The sequence below is a fragment of the Phyllobates terribilis genome, unplaced genomic scaffold (assembly GCF_046119375.1).
Source record: "Phyllobates terribilis strain yellow unplaced genomic scaffold, ASM4611937v1 Scaffold_2__4_contigs__length_985480577, whole genome shotgun sequence".
NCBI classification, from domain to species: Eukaryota; Metazoa; Chordata; class Amphibia; order Anura; family Dendrobatidae; genus Phyllobates; species Phyllobates terribilis.
Genome location: NW_027362762.1, coordinates 43,172,770 through 43,195,950, shown reverse-complemented (window position 1 = coordinate 43,195,950; position 23,181 = coordinate 43,172,770). Strand labels below are relative to the sequence as shown.

General features: G+C 41.1%; 1 protein-coding gene across 1 annotated transcript in view; it reads left to right on the top strand.

Moving 5' to 3' along the window:
* Window positions 1-23,181, top strand: part of P2RY2 (purinergic receptor P2Y2) — a 284,868-nt gene that overhangs the window by 78,185 nt on the left and 183,502 nt on the right. The gene's annotated exons all lie outside the window — the stretch shown is intronic.

Here is a 23,181-nt window from a genome sequence, read left to right as displayed (position 1 = left end):
ACTTGTGCTATATAAGATGCTTCTGATGTCACAGCTGCTGATAATACAGGGATATAGATATTATGTAGATATTGGCGTTGCCGCCACAGTTGTTATATCGTGTCTCTGATTTCAGTGATCCATTAAATCTCCATGGTTACTACTAACATTCCTGTACATGTAAATCTCGACACTCACTGTTTTTCTTGGCAGAAGCTTAAAATTCTCACGGCCACCATGTTACCGCTGCAATATTTACCGTGCGATAACAAAGTCCCGATAAATATGCCACAAGCGCACCGCTGCCAGCCAAAATAACACAATGCCGCTGTTATATCAACCGAAGACATGCCGCAACACAAACTGGAAACACAGCGCCGCTCACAATGCTAAGATCCGCCATAACATGACCGTGTACGGCCAACCCGGGTTCCATAGTTCCGTAAGACCCCTCCCCATCTTACCGACCTCAAGTACCTTAACAAATAAAAACACTGCACCTGTAATTTCTTTGGATAAATTTTTGGCCACAGCGGCCACTTTATTAACAAACAACATTAACATATAAACATTATTATTCAAATAAATAAGAAGGGAGGGTTCTTGGAGTTAAAAATTAGATCTGGCATAACTAAACCGAAATAGAACCACCGTGTTACCCTCAGCCGTCCATCACCAGCTCGAGGGCACCAAAAAGCTCCCAGGGTAAAACCCCGTCCAGAGCCCCAAAAACCAAATGCCAGATCACCCCGGTTAATCAAGCCACTGCCTGTAAATTTCCAATAACTTTCCCACCGACACTTCTGTGCCAACTCCAAGAACCCCACCCCCCGCCAAGCCACTGCGACATACCTTCTTACACGACTTTACATAACACTTTTAATATAACCCAGTATAATGCACAACATCAAATACCCCTTTAATTCTTTCACGATAAACAACCACCCTTTTACCATTAATCACAAAATATACCAATGGAAAACAAAAAAAAGAGGGTGGGTGGGTGGGAACTTCTCTCAATGACTTCTTCCCTGGACTGCCCGTTTTCCCGCACTTTTCCCTATTATACCTCTTCCCCCCTTTACCCCACCCCCATCCAAATGCCAGCCCCTCCAAGCCTATACCCAATCCCGACCATTGGGATTTAAAAATTGCACCCTCCTGGCCAATCCCGGTCATGTGGGGCTTCCTTCTAGGTTCCCATGCCTCCAGCCCCCTTCTTGACCATGTACGGCCAACCCGGGTTCCATAGTTCCGTAAGACCCCTCCCCATCTTACCGACCTCAAGTACCTTAACAAATAAAAACACTGCACCTGTAATTTCTTTGGATAAATTTGGCCACAGCGGCCATTTTATTAACAAACAACATTAACATATAAACATTATTATTCAAATAAATAAGAAGGGAGGGTTCTTGGAGTTAAAAATTAGATCTGGCATAACTAAACCGAAATCGAACCACCGTATTACCCTCAGCCGTCCATCACCAGCTCGAGGGCACCAAAAGCTCCCAGGGTAAAACCCCGTCCAGAGCCCCAAAAACCAAATGCCAGATCACCCCGGTTAATCAAGCCACTGCCTGTAAATTTCCAATAACTTTCCCACCGACACTTCTGTGCCAACTCCAAGAACCCCACCCCCCGCCACAAACGAACAGCCCTGACCACCTCAGGCTCGTGAGCGCCCCAACACTGCCAAAGCCCTCTCAATCCCCTCCTGTATAGATAATGCCCATAAATCAATCCCAATATCGTTCAGGTGCACCCCATCCTTTGCCCAAAAATCACCAACCCCTGCCTCAATATCAAGATGCCGAACACTTACACCCCCATTTCTACCAACAAAAGCTGCTATGGCTCTATTCAACTTTACTCGTGCCCTATTAATGCCCTTCACTGATCTGGCCTCCCTCCAATTTTTTCTCGGCACAATGTCAGACCAAACCGTCAACACCCCAGGAAAAGATGTCCATAACCTTAAAAAATCAATTTGAATATCCCTCATCAATTCCCTAACTGGCCGAACCCCCAAATCATTCCCCCCCATATGCACCACCAAAATGTCCGGCGCCCGGTCCAAACGAGCCGCCTTATGGAATTCAGGCAGCACCCTTCTCCATACCATCCCTCTAAAACCCAGCCACCGGACCACCACTTGCTCTCTGCTAAAACCCAGTTGCCTACCGTTTGGCCTCACATCCGCCCGCAGCGCCCCCCAATGAACGAAAGAGTGTCCAAGAATCCAGACTAATAACGGGACGTCACCTGCAATAAGACAACCAAAAAGGGGGGGGGGTATTCACTTCTGGACAAAATAAAAACCACCATTCCGCATACCTAATGCCGTACATAGGACAGATAACGATCAGAACTCCACCTCCCGATGCGTTTTATCACATCCTTTCCTAAACCCAAACCGTCCGCTTCTGACGCCGCACCGATTCTGAAAGAATGCGACCCGTACACCTCAGGACTAAGGCCCAACTCCCGGATCCCTTTTTTAAATACCGCAATAAATTGAAAACGTGACAAAAACTCTCCGTTTTTATGACACAATAATGGGCCCTTACGTCCCGACCAAACCTGCCAGTAAGCCATTAAACATCTCCTAGGACAAATAAAAGATCCATTAACCTCACCCAATACCACTAGCTTGCCTCTGCCCAATTGATCCATCTTCGCCCTCCTAATCCAAAATTCGATGCCCCCTTTCCGACCGCTCACATCCTCAGCAAACAAACCCCCAACCTTATTCCTACTTAGTGCCACCAACTCACCTAATCTTAGTGCGCCAAAGAACGCCAATGAAAAAACCAATCTACACAGTGTGGCTTCAAAAACCGAACAACAGATCTTATCCAACACAAAACCCAACCGCTCTAAAATACTAAAAGTCACCGGTCTTCGTTTATCTAACACTTTACTTCCTCTCCTAAAGCCCCTAAGTGCTTGCTTCACTAAAAACGATTTTGTAACATCTTTTAACCCCTGTAATCTAAAACCGAATGCCAATCCTGCAACAAATTTACCAACTTTTGACACAGACCATCCAATCTCTGCTGCCCTTCCCACAAGAAACAACACCGCCATCTCTCTATCTCCTTCACCTTCCACCACACCCCACTCCAGAATCCAACTCGCCACGATGCCTCGTATGATGCCCAGGTCTGCCTCGTAATGGACTCCCTTATTAACCGTCCGGCTCCTCCATGACCAGTTGCCACAAATGCGAAGGGCATTCTTGACCCACGTCCTCTGCCTCTGGTGCTAGCGCCCGAAAACGGTCCCACTGAAAACGAGATAAGGCATCTGCTATAGAATTTTGTACACCTGGAACATGTACCGCTGTAATCCAAGCGTTCAAATTGAGACAACAAAGAACTAGTTCCCTGAGCAGCCTAATAACCGGCGGGGACGAGGCCGACAAGCTGTTGATGACAGACACCACTCCCATGTTATCGCAATGAAACCGAATTCTCCTGTTGGCAAAACACTCCCCCCAAATAGTAACCGCAACAACAATAGGGAACAATTCCAAAAACGCCAGGTTCCTCGTAAGTCCCCTCTCCGTCCACCCAATCGGCCATGCCCCAACACTCCACCGCCCTTTCCAGTAGGCCCCGTATCCAGCACCTCCCGCAGCATCTGTAAAAATCTCACAATCAAAACTGCTTACAAACTCCTGCTGGATTAATGACCTGCCATTATAGCTTTCCAAAAACAACTTCCAAACCCTCAGGTCCTCCTTGTGTTCCTTATTTAGGCGGATAAAATGATGAGCCGCACGCACTCCTGCTGTGGCGCCTGACAACCTGCGACAAAAAATTCTGCCCATTGGCATAATCCTGCATGCAAAATTTAAGCGCCCCAACAGCGATTGTAGCTCCCTCAGGGTCACCTTGCGCAACCTCCCGACTCTATCGACCTCCTGCTTGAGCAACGCAATTTATCTTCAGGTAACCGGCACTCCATCCTTTCTGTATCAATAACAATGCCCAAAAAACTTAGGATTGTGCAAGGGCCTTCCGTCTTTTCTTTTGCCAATGGTACGCCAAAATGCTCCGCTACCCACACCATAGTACCTAACAAATTCCTACACAATAACGATTGCGGAGGGTCTATAAACAAAAAATCATCCAAATAATGAATGACTGAATTAACTGATGCCAGGTCCTTCACCACCCATTCCAAAAAGGTACTAAACGTTTCAAACAAAGAACACGAAATTGCACAACCCATTGGCAAACACCTATCCATGTAATATGCCCCATTCCAAAAACAACCTAACAACGGGATGCTATCCGGGTGAACTGGCAGCAACCGAAAAGCCGACTCGATATCCGTCTTGGCTAGCAACGATCCTGACCCATATCGCCGTACCCATCGCACCGCCGCATCAAATGATGTATATTCAACTGAACATAATTCCTGTGCAATGCCATCATTCACCGAGAGCCCCTTCGGGTACGACAAATGCTGAATCAAACGAAACTTATTCAGCTCTTTTTTGGGCACAACCCCCAGTGGCGAGATAATCACCCTGCTGCTAGGTAATACCCGAAACGGTCCCGCCATCCTGCCCAATTCCACCTCCTTAGCCAACTTCACGCTAACCACATCCGGATGAAGGGAAGCCGACGTCAAATTTTTTAGTGAAAAGGGGACCTCATGCTCAGGAGGAGGGATTCTAAAACCTTCCAAAAACCCATCCGAAATGACCTTAGCCTTCGACTGATCAGGATACCTACTTAGAAAGGGGGCCATCGCGTGCACCCTCACCGGAGTCAACCCTTTGACCGGTACCCACTGTTGGCTTTCCCTTACCCTTCTTAAAGCATTTTGATGCTCCGTGTGAGCTTCCATTACATTGGGAGCACACGTGTTTGAATTTACAGGAGGTCCCGTACTTGCATTGGCCGTCATTAAATTGCCAGCAAGTTCCCACTTCCTTCTTAGTGCTTTGTGCCCCTTGATTACCTCCCCCTTGTCCTGCTGATTGGTTACCACTACTGCTGCTCCCGTGAAAGGACTGCCCATACCTCACTGGGGCCATAACCTTCAGCCACAAACCAATGTCCTTTTGATCCCATCTGATCTCAGGGCGGACTGCCTTCCTCTGCCGAAATTGCTCGTCATATCGTAACCATGCCTGACCCCCGTAAGTCCTATGAGCCTCCCCAATAGCATCAAGGTAGCAAAACAAACCCGAACAATTATCAGGAGCTTTTTCTCCAATAACGCTAGCCATTATTGCAAAAGCTTGCAACCAATTGACAAACGTCTGTGGAATCAACCTCCACCAACGCTTCTCTTCTTCCTCTTTTTTACTGTCTTCCTTTTTTCCCTTATCCAGGTTAAACTTTTCCAACGGAAGAAGGGAAAAAATTTCGACATACTCGTCCCGCCAAATTTTTTCTTTAACCTCTTTTTTTAAATGCGCCCCCAATGGCCCCTCAAAGCACACGTATACCTCCCCTTTCGCCCTATCATCCAGTTTTATACTATCCGCATTTTCCTTTTCTGTCTGCACACACACCGACACCCCAGAAGGTGTCCCAGCTGTACACCCGCCGACCTGGCCGACTCGCTCCCCACCTGCAACAACGCCGGTTGACTAGGTAGCCAAGCCCCCGCCGGTGACAACCCCCTTTGAATGGCCCCCCCGCCGTCTATTCTCGCCAAAATGCGCGACATGCTAACCAACAAATCCCTAAACCCGCTTACATCTGACCCACTACCTCCCCTACCATTTTCCCTGCTGGGCCCAGACACCTGCCTATCACCTAACCCATCCACTACAGACCCCGCGGGCGACAAACCATACATAGACGCATACTCACGAAGCTGCGCAGGTGCTGTGTCCCCGCCAGCCGTACTCCCCGAGTCCTGATGAGTCCTTGGTTCGTCTTGTTCTTCTCCATAATCCAGTCCGACTGACCCCTGCTGCTCAAGGCCCGCGCCCCTGGCCTCCTCGTCACCAGGGGGGACCCGAGCCCGTGCCGACCTCCCCGCCGTTCGTCCTCCAGTCCTCACCGCCGACCGTGCACCTCCGCGATTTTTAGACCCGGACTCACCAGCCCGATCCGTGTTGGTCCGTGGATAACTGCCAAGCAACTCCGTGCTGCTGCCCGCCGCTCCATCCCTCTGCCTGGAGAAACTTGAGCCAGGCAGCAGGTCCTGGAATTGTTGCTGCCTGCCCGTGTAGCTCCGCTGCTGTCTGCGCCCTCTGGTCTGTCTGGCAGGCACCCCGACAGGAACGTCGTCAGGTGTGCCTGCCGCGCTGGTGTTCCCTCCGTTCCCCGCTGCAGGATTGCCGCCCTTTTTTCTTTTGAATAACCGGCGTCTTGAATCGCCGCTGGATCTTGGAGCGGGGGGCGTGTCCCTGCGCCCGCCGCTCGTTGGCTGTGCGTCCCTTTCGTCTGTCTCCGGGGCCGGAAGTGACGTAGTCCCCATTTCCGGTGAGGCCCCGCCCCCCGGATGACGCGTCTGCGGCCCGGGCCTTGCTTCCGGCGCGGCCTGGGCTCTAGTACTGCGGCGCGCCGACGGGGAGGCCGCACCACGACGGACCGGGGAACTTCAGTCGCGGACCGCGACCCGATGCAGGGGAAGCCCGCAGACCGGCTGGGCGGATTCCTGCCGCGGCGGGCACGCCGGCAGGGGATTCCGCCGGCATGCTCCCCGGACACAGGGTCCCCTGAGGGGCTCCGCAGCCTGCGCCTGCTGCCCGTACCAACCATCTCCAGGGAAAGCCTCTCGGGGGGCCGCGTCCTCCTGGCACTTCTTCCCAAACCCGACGGGGATTCTTCCTCTCCGGCATTCCCCAGAAGTCCGGCCAGCTGGGCCTCAAGCCACCCTCCTTGCCTGGATCTGGCAGTCTCCCTCAGCCTGGCGATAAGGGACTCCACAGACTCCATAATAGCGAGAAGAGTGTCCCAGCAATTAGAAAGGTAAAATAATTATTTTTTTTTTTTAATCAGTGCTCCAGAACTTCTCTCAATGACTTCTTCCCTGGACTGCCCGTTTTCCCGCACTTTCCCCTATTATACCTCTTCCCCCCTTTACCCCACCCCCATCCAAATGCCAGCCCCTCCAAGCCTATACCCAATCCCGACCATTGGGATTTAAAAATTGCACCCTCCTGGCCAATCCCGGTCATGTGGGGCTGCCTTCTAGGTTCCCATGCCTCCAGCCCCCTTCTTTATTATTAATGGGGGTCTGAGCTGTGAGTCCACCACTAATCCTGCAATATTCAGGTACCTACAGATGAAAACCCATCCTGACCTAGACATGGTAGTGTAGCACCCTGAGGATTCGGCTGCTACAGGGGTATTGCACCTCAACCCAGAGGTGTGATATTCCACTCCCGGGTAAGGATGGAGTGTGGACCTGAGCTCGGTAGGCTGCATGCACTACACACATCCCATTTCCGAGGAGCAGACCGACGGTACTCCCACTTAGAAATGTGCAGGTACGACCGAGTCTGTTCCTGGCTGGAGTGGGAGGGGGGTGGAACATCCCAAGTAGTGTAGGGGCAGATAGGGGGAGCAGCCTGGGTAAAGATAGGAGCTCATTGGGTGCTGGTCACCTGAGCTCACACATAGAGGGTGTATATAAGGTGGGCACCATCAAAGAACAGGGTCAGTCTGTCAGCCTTTGCAGAGAAGTCAGAGGAAGAGGAGCAGAGCAGCCCCAGAGAGAGAGAGAGGAGAAAGCAAGAGAGACCCAGAGGGGGAAGCAGAAGAGAGGACTCTGAGACCCCAAATCCAATCCACGGGTGAAGAGTCGGCATCAGGGTACCGGAACCCAAGCTGGTGGGGGCAAAAACACACCCCAGCCAGAGACCGGAGGCCGTGGGCAGCGTCTGCCACGGCCACCCACCACATCCACCCCGAAGGCATACCACGTGGAGGGTCAGGGAACCCAAGGCCAAGGGTCTCCCAACAGAAGGCCCGAGGGAGCTGGACCTGGGTGGATCAATAGTGGGGACGGCCAGAGAAAGGACAGAAGGAGAGCTCAGGGTCACGCTCCGGACTCGCTTGGGGGTTGGCTGGATCCAGGACCTGGTGGACGCAGCACGGCTCGGGAGGTCACTTGAAGCTAGAGTGACCGGAACATCAGCAGTGAGTAAATACCCTTAACTGCATAACCCGACTCTGTCTTCCTTTAACATCTATGCTGCACCACCACAACCCCCATCCTCTGCACCTGACCCCCTGAGGCTATACCCCACCCGTTGGGGGTTATACCATCACAAGCTGCACCTACACCATCAGCCTCAGCGGACCCTGCTGCAGCGGCGGCCATAGTGACCGCAATACAACGGGTGGCGTAGTCGACAATAAAGAACTTAATAACATCTGTAGGACTGCCACATACAACTGAGTTTGACACCCTGGGCACGGACCGGGTCACAGCCACTCGGAAGACTACAACTCCCATCAGATCCGGCTCCGGATATTCCCCCTAAAGAATATGGCCCAGGGGGTGCGTCAGTAGACATGGCCACTACTGAGAATTCATACTAATGTATCAACTGGATCCTTGAAGGAAAACAAAATCACTATGACTGATCCTCTTTTGGATAGACGATTATTAGGTTCCATTAGCACAGACATGGGGTAAATAGTCACCTCCCGTCCCACCATTTGTGGCCTGGGTGTATGAACAACCTATGTCTACGTACTTCCATCCATGCTCTACTTTCCGGGACGTGTGAGAGTAAAATCCGTCCCTACAGATAAACCTGACTCCATTTCCTCATGTCGTTTCTTTATATCATTATTGACCTAATGATCGGGGTCTGATTTGTGGTAAAAAGCAAACAGTTCACTGACAAGACTGTGTGCGCTCAGATAACGGCAGGAATAATCTACACTTATAATAATATAAAGGCATCACGTTATAATGATACGCGGCTGTAATGCAACAATGGAGAATTCACTGATAATAATATAATGCTACACTGTAATAATACACTGTCATATATAAAGATACACTGTCATATATAAAGATACACTGTAATAATACACTGTCATATATAAAGATACACTGTCAAATATAAAGATGCACTGTAATAATACACTGTCATATATAAAGATACACTGTAATAATACACTGTCATATATAAAGATACACTGTCAAATATAAAGATACACTGTCAAATATAAAGATGCACTGTAATAATACACTGTCATATATAAAGATACACTGTAATAATACGCTGTCATATATAAAGATACACTGTCAAATATAAAGATACACTGTAATAATACACTGTCATATATAAAGATACACTGTAATAATACGCTGTCATATATAAAGATACACTGTCAAATATAAAGATACACTGTAATAATACACTGTCATATATAAAGATACACTGTCATACATAAAGATACACTGTAATAATATACTGTCATATAAAGATACACTGTCATATATAAAGATACACTGTAATAATACACTGTCATATATAAAGATACACTGTAATAATACGCTGTCATATATAAAGATACACTGTAATAATACACTGTCATACATAAAGATACACTGTAATAATACACTGTCATACATAAAGATACACTGTAATAATACACTGTCATATATAAAGATACACTGTAATAATATACTGTCATATAAAGATACACTGTCATATATAAAGATACACTGTAATAATACGCTGTCATATATAAAGATACACTGTCAAATATAAAGATACACTGTAATAATACACTGTCATATAAAGATACACTGTCATATATAAAGATACACTGTAATAATATACTGTCATATATAAAGATACACTGTCATATATAAAGATACACTGTCATACATAAAGATACACTGTAATAATACACTGTCATACATAAAGATACACTGTAATAATACACTGTCATATATAAAGATACACTGTAATAATATACTGTCATACATAAAGATACACTGTAATAATACGCTGTCATATATAAAGATATACTGTCATATATAAAGATACACTGTAATAATACACTGTCATACATAAAGATACACTGTAATAATATACTGTCATATAAAGATACACTGTCATACATAAAGATACACTGTAATAATACGCTGTCATATATAAAGATACACTGTAATAATATACTGTAATATAAAGATACACTGTAATAATATACTGTCATACATAAAGATACACTGTAATAATACACTGTCATACATAAAGATACACTGTAATAATACACTGTCAAATATAAAGATACACTGTAATAATACACTGTCATACATAAAGATACACTGTAATAATATACTGTCATATATAAAGATACACTGTCATATAAAGATACACTGTAATAATACACTGTCATATATAAAGATACACTGTAATAATATACTGTCATATAAAGATACACTGTCATATATAAAGATACACTGTAATAATACACTGTCATATATAAAGATACACTGTAATAATACGCTGTCATATATAAAGATACACTGTAATAATACACTGTCATATATAAAGATACACTGTCATACATAAAGATACACTGTAATAATATACTGTCATATAAAGATACACTGTCATATATAAAGATACACTGTAATAATACACTGTCATATATAAAGATACACTGTAATAATACGCTGTCATATATAAAGATACACTGTAATAATACACTGTCATACATAAAGATACACTGTAATAATACACTGTCATACATAAAGATACACTGTAATAATACACTGTCATATATAAAGATACACTGTAATAATATACTGTCATATAAAGATACACTGTCATATATAAAGATACACTGTAATAATACGCTGTCATATATAAAGATACACTGTCAAATATAAAGATACACTGTAATAATACACTGTCATATAAAGATACACTGTCATATATAAAGATACACTGTAATAATATACTGTCATATATAAAGATACACTGTCATATATAAAGATACACTGTCATACATAAAGATACACTGTAATAATACACTGTCATACATAAAGATACACTGTAATAATACACTGTCATATATAAAGATACACTGTAATAATATACTGTCATACATAAAGATACACTGTAATAATACGCTGTCATATATAAAGATATACTGTCATATATAAAGATACACTGTAATAATACACTGTCATACATAAAGATACACTGTAATAATATACTGTCATATAAAGATACACTGTCATACATAAAGATACACTGTAATAATACGCTGTCATATATAAAGATACACTGTAATAATATACTGTAATATAAAGATACACTGTAATAATATACTGTCATACATAAAGATACACTGTAATAATACACTGTCATACATAAAGATACACTGTAATAATACACTGTCAAATATAAAGATACACTGTAATAATACACTGTCATACATAAAGATACACTGTAATAATATACTGTCATATATAAAGATACACTGTCATATAAAGATACACTGTAATAATACACTGTCATATATAAAGATACACTGTAATAATATACTGTCATATAAAGATACACTGTCATATATAAAGATACACTGTAATAATATACTGTCATACATAAAGATACACTGTAATAATACACTGTCAAATATAAAGATACACTGTAATAATACACTGTCATACATAAAGATACACTGTAATAATATACTGTCATATAAAGATACACTGTAATAATACACTGTCATATATAAAGATACACTGTAATAATACACTGTCATATAAAGATACACTGTAATAATATACTGTCATATAAAGATACACTGTAATAATACACTGTCATATATAAAGATACACTGTAATAATACACTGTCATACATAAAGATACACTGTAATAATATACTGTCATATAAAGATACACTGTAATAATACACTGTCATATATAAAGATACACTGTAATAATATACTGTCATATATAAAGATACACTGTAATAATACACTGTCATATAAAGATACACTGTCATACATAAAGATACACTGTCATACATAAAGATACACTGTAATAATACACTGTCATATAAAGATACACTGTCATATATAAAGATACACTGTAATAATATACTGTCATATAAAGATACACTGTCATACATAAAGATACACTGTCATAAATAAAGATACACTGTAATAATATACTGTCATATAAAGATACACTGTAATAATATACTGTCATACATAAAGATACACTGTAATAATATACTGTCATATAAAGATACACTGTAATAATATACTGTCATACATAAAGATACACTGTAATAATATACTGTCATACATAAAGATACACTGTCATATATAAAGATACACTGTAATAATACGCTGTCATATATAAAGATACACTATAATAATACACTGTCAAATATAAAGATACACTGTAATAATATACTGTCATACATAAAGATACACTGTCATACATAAAGATACACTATAATAATACACTGTCATATAAAGATACACTGTAATAATACACTGTCATATATAAAGATACACTGTAATAATAAACTGTCATATAAAGATACACTGTAATAATACACTGTCATACATAAAGATACACTGTAATAATACACTGTCATATATAAAGATACACTGTCATATAAAGATACACTGTAATAATACACTGTCATAAATAAAGATACACTGTAATAATACACTGTCATATATAAAGATACACTGTAATAATATACTGTCATATAAAGATACACTGTAATAATACACTGTCATATAAAGATACACTGTAATAATATACTGTCATATATAAAGATATACTGTCATAAATAAAGATACACTGTAATAATATACTGTCATATATAAAGATACACTGTCATATAAAGATACACTGTAATATACTGTCATAAATAAAGATACACTGTAATAATATACTGTCATAAATAAAGATACACTGTAATAATATACTGTCATATAAAGATACACTGTCATACATAAAGATACACTGTAATAATACACTGTCATATATAAAGATACACTGTCATATATAAAGATACACTGTAATAATACACTGTCATATATAAAGATACACTGTAATAATACACTGTCATATATAAAGATACACTGTAATAATATACTGTCATATAAAGATACACTGTAATAATATACTGTCATAAATAAAGATACACTGTCATATATAAAGATACACTGTAATAATACACTGTCATATAAAGATACACTGTAATAATATACTGTCATATAAAGATACACTGTAATAATATACTGTCATAAATAAAGATACACTGTAATAATACACTGTCATATATAAAGATACACTGTAATAATATACTGTCATATAAAGATACACTGTCATATATAAAGATACACTGTAATAATACACTGTCATATATAAAGATACACTGTCATATATAAAGATACACTGTAATAATATACTGTCATATATAAAGATACACTGTAATAATACACTGTCATACATAAAGATACACTGTAATAATATACTGTCATATAAAGATACACTGTAATAATATACTGTCATAAATAAAGATACACTGTAATAATACACTGTCATATATAAAGATACACTGTAATAATATACTGTCATATAAAGATACACTGTCATATATAAAGATACACTGTCATATATAAAGATACACTGTAATAATATACTGTCATATATAAAGATACACTGTAATAATATACTGTCATATAAAGATACACTGTCATACATAAAGATACACTGTAATAATACACTGTCATATAAAGATACACTGTAATAATAAACTGTCATATAAAGATACACTGTAATAATACACGGTCATATATAAAGACACTGTAATAATACACTGTCATATAAAGATACACTGTCATATAAAGATACACTGTAATAATATACTGTCATAAATAAAGATACACTGTCATATATAAAGATACACTGTAATAATATACTGTCATATAAAGATACACTGTAATAATATACTGTCATAAATAAAGATACACTGTCATATATAAAGATACACTGTAATAATATACTGTCATATATAAAGATACACTGTAATAATACTGTCATATATAAAGATACACTGTAATAATACACTGTCATATAAAGATACACTGTAATAATATACTGTCATAAATAAAGATACACTGTAATAATATACTGTCATATAAAGATACACTGTAATAATATACTGTCATACATAAAGATACACTGTAATAATACACTGTCATACATAAAGATACACTGTAATAATACACTGTCATATAAAGATACACTGTAATAATACACTGTCATAAATAAAGATACACTGTAATAATACACTGTCATAAATAAAGATACACTGTAATAATATACTGTCATATATAAAGATACACTGTAATAATACACTGTCATATAAAGATACACTGTCATATATAAAGATACACTGTAATAATACACTGTCATATATAAAGATACACTGTAATAATATACTGTCATATATAAAGATACACTGTAATAATACACTGTCATACATAAAGATACACTGTCATATAAAGATACACTGTAATAATATACTGTCATAAATAAAGATATACTGTCATATAAAGATACACTGTCATATATAAAGATACACTGTCAAATATAAAGATACACTGTAATAATACACTGTCATATAAAGATACACTGTAATAATACACTGTCATACATAAAGATACACTGTAATAATACACTGTCATATATAAAGATACACTGTCATATAAAGATACACTGTAATAATATACTGTCATAAATAAAGATACACTGTAATAATACACTGTCATATATAAAGATACACTGTAATAATACACTGTCATATAAAGATACACTGTAATAATATACTGTCATAAATAAAGATACACTGTAATAATACACTGTCATATATAAAGATACACTGTAATAATATACTGTCATATAAAGATACACTGTCATATATAAAGATACACTGTCAAATATAAAGATACACTGTAATAATATACTGTCATATATAAAGATACACTGTAATAATACACTGTCATATATAAAGATACACTGTAATAATATACTGTCATATAAAGATACATTGTAATAATATACTGTCATATAAAGATACACTGTCAAATATAAAGATACACTGTCAAATATAAAGATACACTGTAATAATATACTGTCATATATAAAGATACACTGTAATAATACACTGTCATATATAAAGATACACTGTAATAATATACTGTCATATAAAGATACACTGTCATATATAAAGATACACTGTCAAATATAAAGATACACTGTAATAATACACTGTCATATATAAAGATACACTGTCATATAAAGATACACTGTAATAATATACTGTCATATAAAGATACACTGTAATAATACACTGTCATATATAAAGATACACTGTAATAATATACTGTCATATAAAGATACACTGTAATAATATACTGTCATATATAAAGATACACTGTCATATATAAAGATACACTGTCAAATATAAAGATACACTGTAATAATATACTGTCATATAAAGATACACTGTAATAATACACTGTCATATATAAAGATACACTGTAATAATATACTGTCATATAAAGATACACTGTAATAATACACTGTCATATATAAAGATACACTGTCATATATAAAGATACACTGTCAAATATAAAGATACACTGTAATAATATACTGTCATATATAAAGATACACTGTAATAATATACTGTCATATAAAGATACACTGTCATATATAAAGATACACTGTAATAATATACTGTCATATAAAGATACACTGTAATAATACACTGTCATATATAAAGATACACTGTCATATATAAAGATACACTGTAATAATACACTGTCATATAAAGATACACTGTAATAATATACTGTCATATATAAAGATACACTGTAATAATATACTGTCATATAAAGATACACTGTAATAATACACTGTCATATATAAAGATACACTGTCATATATAGAGATACACTGTCAAATATAAAGATACACTGTCATATATAAAGATACACTGTCAAATATAAAGATACACTGTAATAATATACTGTCATATATAAAGATACACTGTCATATAAAGATACACTGTAATAATATACTGTCATATAAAGATACACTGTCATATATAAAGATACACTGTAATAATATACTGTCATATAAAGATACACTGTCATACATAAAGATACACTGTAATAATACACTGTCATATATAAAGATACACTGTAATAATATACTGTCATATAAAGATACACTGTAATAATACACTGTCATATATAAAGATACACTGTCATATATAAAGATACACTGTCAAATATAAAGATACACTGTCATATATAAAGATACACTGTCAAATATAAAGATACACTGTAATAATATACTGTCATATAAAGATACACTGTAATAATACACTGTCATATATAAAGATACACTGTAATAATATACTGTCATATAAAGATACACTGTAATAATACACTGTCATATATAAAGATACACTGTCATATATAAAGATACACTGTAATAATACACTGTCATATAAAGATACACTGTAATAATATACTGTCATATATAAAGATACACTGTAATAATATACTGTCATATAAAGATACACTGTCATACATAAAGATACACTGTAATAATACACTGTCATATATAAAGATACACTGTAATAATATACTGTCATATAAAGATACACTGTAATAATATACTGTCATATAAAGATACACTGTCATATATAAAGATACACTGTAATAATACACTGTCATATATAAAGATACACTGTAATAATATACTGTCATATAAAGATACACTGTAATAATACACTGTCATATATAAAGATACACTGTAATAATACACTGTCATATATAAAGATACACTGTAATAATATACTGTAATATATAAAGATACACTGTAATAATATACTGTCATATAAAGATACACTGTAATAATACACTGTCATATATAAAGATACACTGTAATAATACACTGTCATATATAAAGATACACTGTAATAATATACTGTAATATATAAAGATACACTGTAATAATACACTGTCATATATAAAGATACTGTCATACATAAAGATACACTGTAATAATATACTGTCATATATAAAGATACACTGTCATATATAAAGATACACTGTAATAATACACTGTCATATATAAAGATACACTGTAATAATATACTGTCATATATAAAGATACACTGTAATAATACACTGTCATATATAAAGATACACTGTAATAATATACTGTAATATATAAAGATACACTGTAATAATATACTGTAATATAAAGATACACTGTCATATATAAAGATACACTGTAATAATACACTGTCATACATAAAGATACACTGTAATAATATGCTGTCATACATAAAGATACACTGTAATAATACGCTGTCATATATAAAGATACATTGTAATAATACACTGTCATATAAAGATACACTGTAATAATACACTGTCATACATAAAGATACACTGTAATAATATACTGTCATATATAAAGATACACTGTAATAATATACTGTCATACATAAAGACACACTGTAATAATACCTTGTCAAATATAAAGATACACTGTAATAATATACTGTCATATAAAGATACACTGTAATAATACACTGTCATATATAAAGATACACTGTAATAATACACTGTCATATATAAAGATACAGTGTAATAATATACTGTCATATAAAGATACACTGTAATAATACACTGTCATATATAAAGATACAGTGTAATAATATACTGTCATATAAAGATACACTGTAATAATACACTGTCATATATAAAGATACACTGTCATATATAAAGATACACTGTAATAATACACTGTCATATAAAGATACACTGTAATAATATACTGTCATATATAAAGATACACTGTCATATATAAAGATACACTGTAATAATACACTGTCAAATATAAAGATACACTGTAATAATACACTGTCATATATAAAGATACACTGTAATAATATACTGTCATACATAAAGATACACTGTAATAATACACTGTCATATATAAAGATACACTGTCATATATAAAGATACACTGTAATAATATACTGTCATATATAAAGATACACTGTAATAATACACTGTCATACATAAAGATACACTGTAATAATACACTGTCAAATATAAAGATACAGTGTAATAATACACTGTCATATACAGCTCTGGCAAAAATCAAGAGACCACTGCGCAGTTTTCTCTCCATGTCTGACAGCCGTTCCATTCCAGTGTCAGTTGAATTCCAACCACCGTCCACCTCATTCTACCTATCTATCATGTGCTTCTGATTCGGTGATCACCTTAACCAAATCTTATGTAACGAGGGAAAGTATAAAAAACACTGCTGTGCTCTTCACAATCCGCAGGGTTTTTGATGAACCCAGCCATATATCCTCGACTACCTCCTCCTCCTCTCTTCTTCGTCTACGTCAAGGGAGTCTCACTGTGGGCCAGTACGCGGTGCGGTTTCGGACCCTCGCGTTTGAACTAGCCTGGAATAATGAGGCCCTGGTGTCTACCTTTCGGGAGGGCCTTTCCGGATGGATCAAGGACGAACTAGCCGGTCGTGACATACCCTCTTCTTGGATGACCTGGTGTCTTTGGCCACACGGGTCGACATCCGGTTCCAGGAGCGTTCTAAGGAGGTGATCCGCGAGAAGAAATCTCTGCGCCTTGCACCAACCTTCCAAAGGCGAGCCTCCCTACAGGCCTCTATCTCGGCGTCTACTTCTGAAGCTATGCAGGTAGACCAGGTTAAGATGGGTGAGTCTCTCCAGGAGGTCCGCCGTGCTGAGAGCAGATGTTTCTATTGTGGCAGTTCATAACACCTAATCCGCTCTTGTCCAGAGAGATCGGGAAACTCCAGTGCCTAGGATTGCTTGGAGCGGTCGTCCTGGGCAAAAATTCTTCCACTCCATCCCTGACTTTTGTCGGTATCGATAACCTGCGGCAAGATACACTTCTTCAAGACTGCCTATCTGGACTCCGATGCCGCTGGGAATCTCATACAACAGGCCCTTGTGGAACAGTTTCAGATCCCTACTCAATGTCTTTTGAATCCTTTAGGAGTGTCCTCCGTGGATGGGAAGCTTCTGTCTGAGTCCATCTTGTTCATCACCGAGCCTGTAATTCTTCAGGTGAGAATGCTACACTCGGAGAAAATCTCCTTCTACGTGCTGTATGGCTTCTCTCATCCTTTGCTGCTAGGACTGGATTGGCTACAGAGACACGAGCCAGTCTTGAATTGGAGCTCGGGTGAGGTGCTCCGCTGGGGACAGGAGTGTCATAAGACCTGCTTGGTTCCTATCCGTCCTGCTCGACCTCCGTCCACTTCAGCTAACATACCTGGCTTGCCGGCACGTTACTGGTCATATGCGGATCTCTTCGACAAGAAGGAGACACTACGACCTCATAGGCCATATGACAGTCCCATCGACCTCATCCCTGGTGCTTCACCTCGTCGTGGTCGAATCTACCCCCTGTCACTGGCTGAGACCCGTGCCATGTCTGAGTACTTTGAAGAGAATCTTGCTAGAGGATTTATCTAGAAATCCACCTCTCCGGCTGGAGCAGGATTCTTCTTCGTCAAGAAGAAGGACGGCTCTCTTCGCCCATGTATCGACTATAGGGGTCTAAATAAGATTACGGTCAAAAATAAATATCCCCTGCCTCTCATCTCGGAGTTGTTTGACTGCTGTAAGGCAGCGCTAGTCATCATAATGGGGGATACTCGCTTCGCTGCGACAATCAATGCACACGTGCAATGTCTTTACATTTTTCTCACGATGCTGCAGTTTATTACTTCATAAGCCACAGTTCACCGGGTCCAACTCAGTGGCACGCCGACACACATATCTGTAATATTCACGAGCCAAGTGGCACACAGGCCCACTTGCTCCAGGTTACAGCCTACGGCAAGGTAATAAATCATCAATGTCCATAACACAGTCCATGTAACAAAGTGTATTACCTTTGTCGGGTTTAGTTGCTGCAGTCCATTTAATCTGCCACCACTGTGGCTTTGTGGCTTCCCAGGTAGGGGTCTCCAGCCGTCGTTCCCTCAAAGGCCACTGACATCCACACAGGATCCAGGCTTTGCCTTTCAGGACTCCTCACCAAGCCGGCTCTCCCTCAAAGGCCACTGACATCCACACAGGATCCAGGCTCGACCTTTCAGGTACCAGGCTTCACTCCAAAGCCGCTGCCTTCCAAGGCCACTAGCATCCGCACAGGATCCAGTCTTTGCCTTTCAGGCTGCCAGGCTTCACTCTGCCTCACTAGGCCTCTCACAAACGGTGTCCCACACACACGGAGCACAGGCCTCACGCCTCACACCGAACACACCTGTCTCAAATTACCAGGGTTTATATATCCTGTGCACACACACACAAACTGACAGGACCTTGCTGATGTCACAGTCATGTGATCAGTCAGCTGTGTGTATAGGTCCTGTGATGTCCCAGTCATGTGTACAGACCTTTACTGTGCATACAGGACCTGTGTGATGTCACAGTCATGTGACCAGTCAGTTAAAGGGGAAGGTACATGGTCAGGTAAAACACATCCTGGACCATTTACAGTAATGCTAGTGACGCGCCCCCTGGGACATATTCCTTTTTGAGGGGAATACCCGGTACCGGATCAGATGGGGGGTTGTAGTCTCCGAGCGGCTGTGACCCGGCCCCGTGCCCAGGGCGTCAAGCTCAGTGTGATGTGGCAGTCCTACAGATGTTATTAAGAGTTCTTTTGTGTCGACTACGCCACCCGTTGTGATGCGGTCACTGTGGCCGCCGCTGCAGCAGGGTCCGCTGAGGCTGATGGTGGATGCGCAGCTTGGTGGGATAACCCCCAACGGGAGGGGTATAGCCTCAGAGGGGACAGGCGCAGAGGATGGGGGTTGTGGTGGTGTAGTGCAGACGGCAGTGAAGACAGAGTCGGGTTGTGCAGTTAAGGGTGTTTACTTACTGCAGATGTTGTACTGGTCACTCCAGCTGCTAGTGACCACCCGAGCCGTGCTGCGTCCACCAGGTCCTGGATCCAGCCAACCCCCAAACAACTCCGGAGCGTGGCCCTGAGCTCTCCCTCTGTCCTTTCTTCAGCCGTCCCCACCAGTGATCCACCTAGGTCCAGCTCCCTCGGGCCTTCTGTTGGGACACCCTTGGCCCTGGGTTCCCTGACCCTTCATGTGGTGTGCCTTCGGGGTGAATATGGTGGGTGACCGTGGCAAACGCTGCCCACGATCTCCGGTCTCTGGCTAGGGATTGTTTTTGCCCCCACCAGCTTGGGTTCCGGTACCCTGATGCTGACTCCTCACCCGGTGCTCTAGTTTGGGTTCTTGGGTCCCTTCAGTCTTCCCCCTCTGGGTCTTTCTCTGCTCCACTCTCTCTCTCTCCAGGGCTGCTGTTTCCTTCTCTCTCCTCTCCAACTCACTTTCTGCGTCTGAACTTGTCCTCTGCAGCTGACTGACCCTGATCTAAGTTGGTGCCCTCCTTATATATCCCTCTATGTGTGAGCTCAGGTGACCAGCACCCAATGAGCTCCTATCACTACCCAGACTGCTCCCCCTATCTGCCCCTACACTACATGGGATGTACCACCCCCCTCCCACTCCAGCCAGGAACAGGCTCGGTTGTACCTGCACATTTCTAAGTGGGAGTACCGTCGGCCTGCTCCTCTGAAATGGGATGTATGTAGTGCATGCAGTCTATCTGAGCTCAGTTCCACACTCCATCCTTACCCGGGAGTGGAATATCACACCTCTGGGTTGAGGTGCAATACCCCTGTAGCAGCCGAATCCTCAGGGTGCTACATTCCCCCCTGGTAAATCACAGCACGTCCTCGGGCTGTAAAGACATAAAACACCAAAACATACAATTTTTTTCATATAAACATATAAAACATATAAAACATTATATATATAAAACTTTTTTATATAAACATTCTCGTAGACTTCTCTTGTCTCTGGTTCCTCCTCCGGACACTGTGTAACGTATGTCCGGGAAAAGTGCGACAGTCTCTTAGAAAAACTGGTTTTCTATAAAACCGGTAGGGGGCGCTTTAGGAAGCGCAACTATATACAGGGAATATGGCCGCTCTCAGTCCTCGGCCAGGTAGAGGGAAGGGAATGGCTGCTCACAGTCCTCAGCCTGTAGGATGAAGGGGTTAACGGGTAAACAGTTCACTGGTCCCAACGGGGACTATTTTAGCTCTAACGGTTCACTGTGCCCCGACGGGCAACTATATACAGTCTCTACTCCCGTCCTCAACGACGGCTCCCTCCTGCTTTTTCTTGATATGGTGTTGCTTCAGACCCGTCCGGGTCCTCTGGCTCCTCCTCTCCGTACCGCAACTCCTCCTCCGTCAAGCGGTGTACGTGGAGGGCGTAAGGTCCTTTGGCACACTTGTGCCGGGTGAAAGTGACTTCGTCTCCGACGTAGAGGTCACGGCCTTTGTGACCTTCCGGCAGGTGGGACTCGACGTCTCTGCGAGTCACAAAAACGTCACCGCGGTTGTTACGGTCCCGAATAAAGCCCCACCCATGCTGCGGGTTGAACTTTATCACTGTCCCGATGGTGCGGGGACAATGCGCTGCACGGGGGTTCCTCCTAGTCCGGCTCTTCTGCTCCGCGCTCCGGATTTGGGCCTGTTGTTCTCTGACCCGCCTCTCCTCCCGTTCTCTCTTAAACTCTGCTAGCTGCTGACGACAACACTCAGTACGCTCAGCGGCGACTGCCCGAGTTTCTCCGGTGAACCCCATCAAATCTTCTCCCGTGGGGTCCCACACGAATTGGGCTTCTTCTAAAGGAGGCGAGACCCGAGTCACGGGCTTCGGAGCCGGGATCAGGGGTTCACACAAGGGCCCTAGTCTTTGTTGCCGCTCCAGCTCATGGTATCCTTCGGGCCAGATGAAGGGTCGCCCGTCCGGCCATGTGAGCTGGCTGAAGAGGTCCTCCCCCAGGTGTGGCACCCTTGGTATTGCGGGCGCGGGCGCGGTGGTGGTGGCGCCCGGGTTGCCCAGGCCTTGCGGCCAGGCCTGGGGCACCTGGAAGGTGAAGGGCACCGTTAGGACGGCGGCGCCCTGGGCTACCTGGCCTTGCGGCCAGGCCGGAGGCTCCGCGGAGGTAGGGGGCGCTGTTGGTGGTGCGGCGCCCGGGGGTACTAGGCCTTGCGACCAGGCTGGTGGTAATTCCTGCTTTGTCA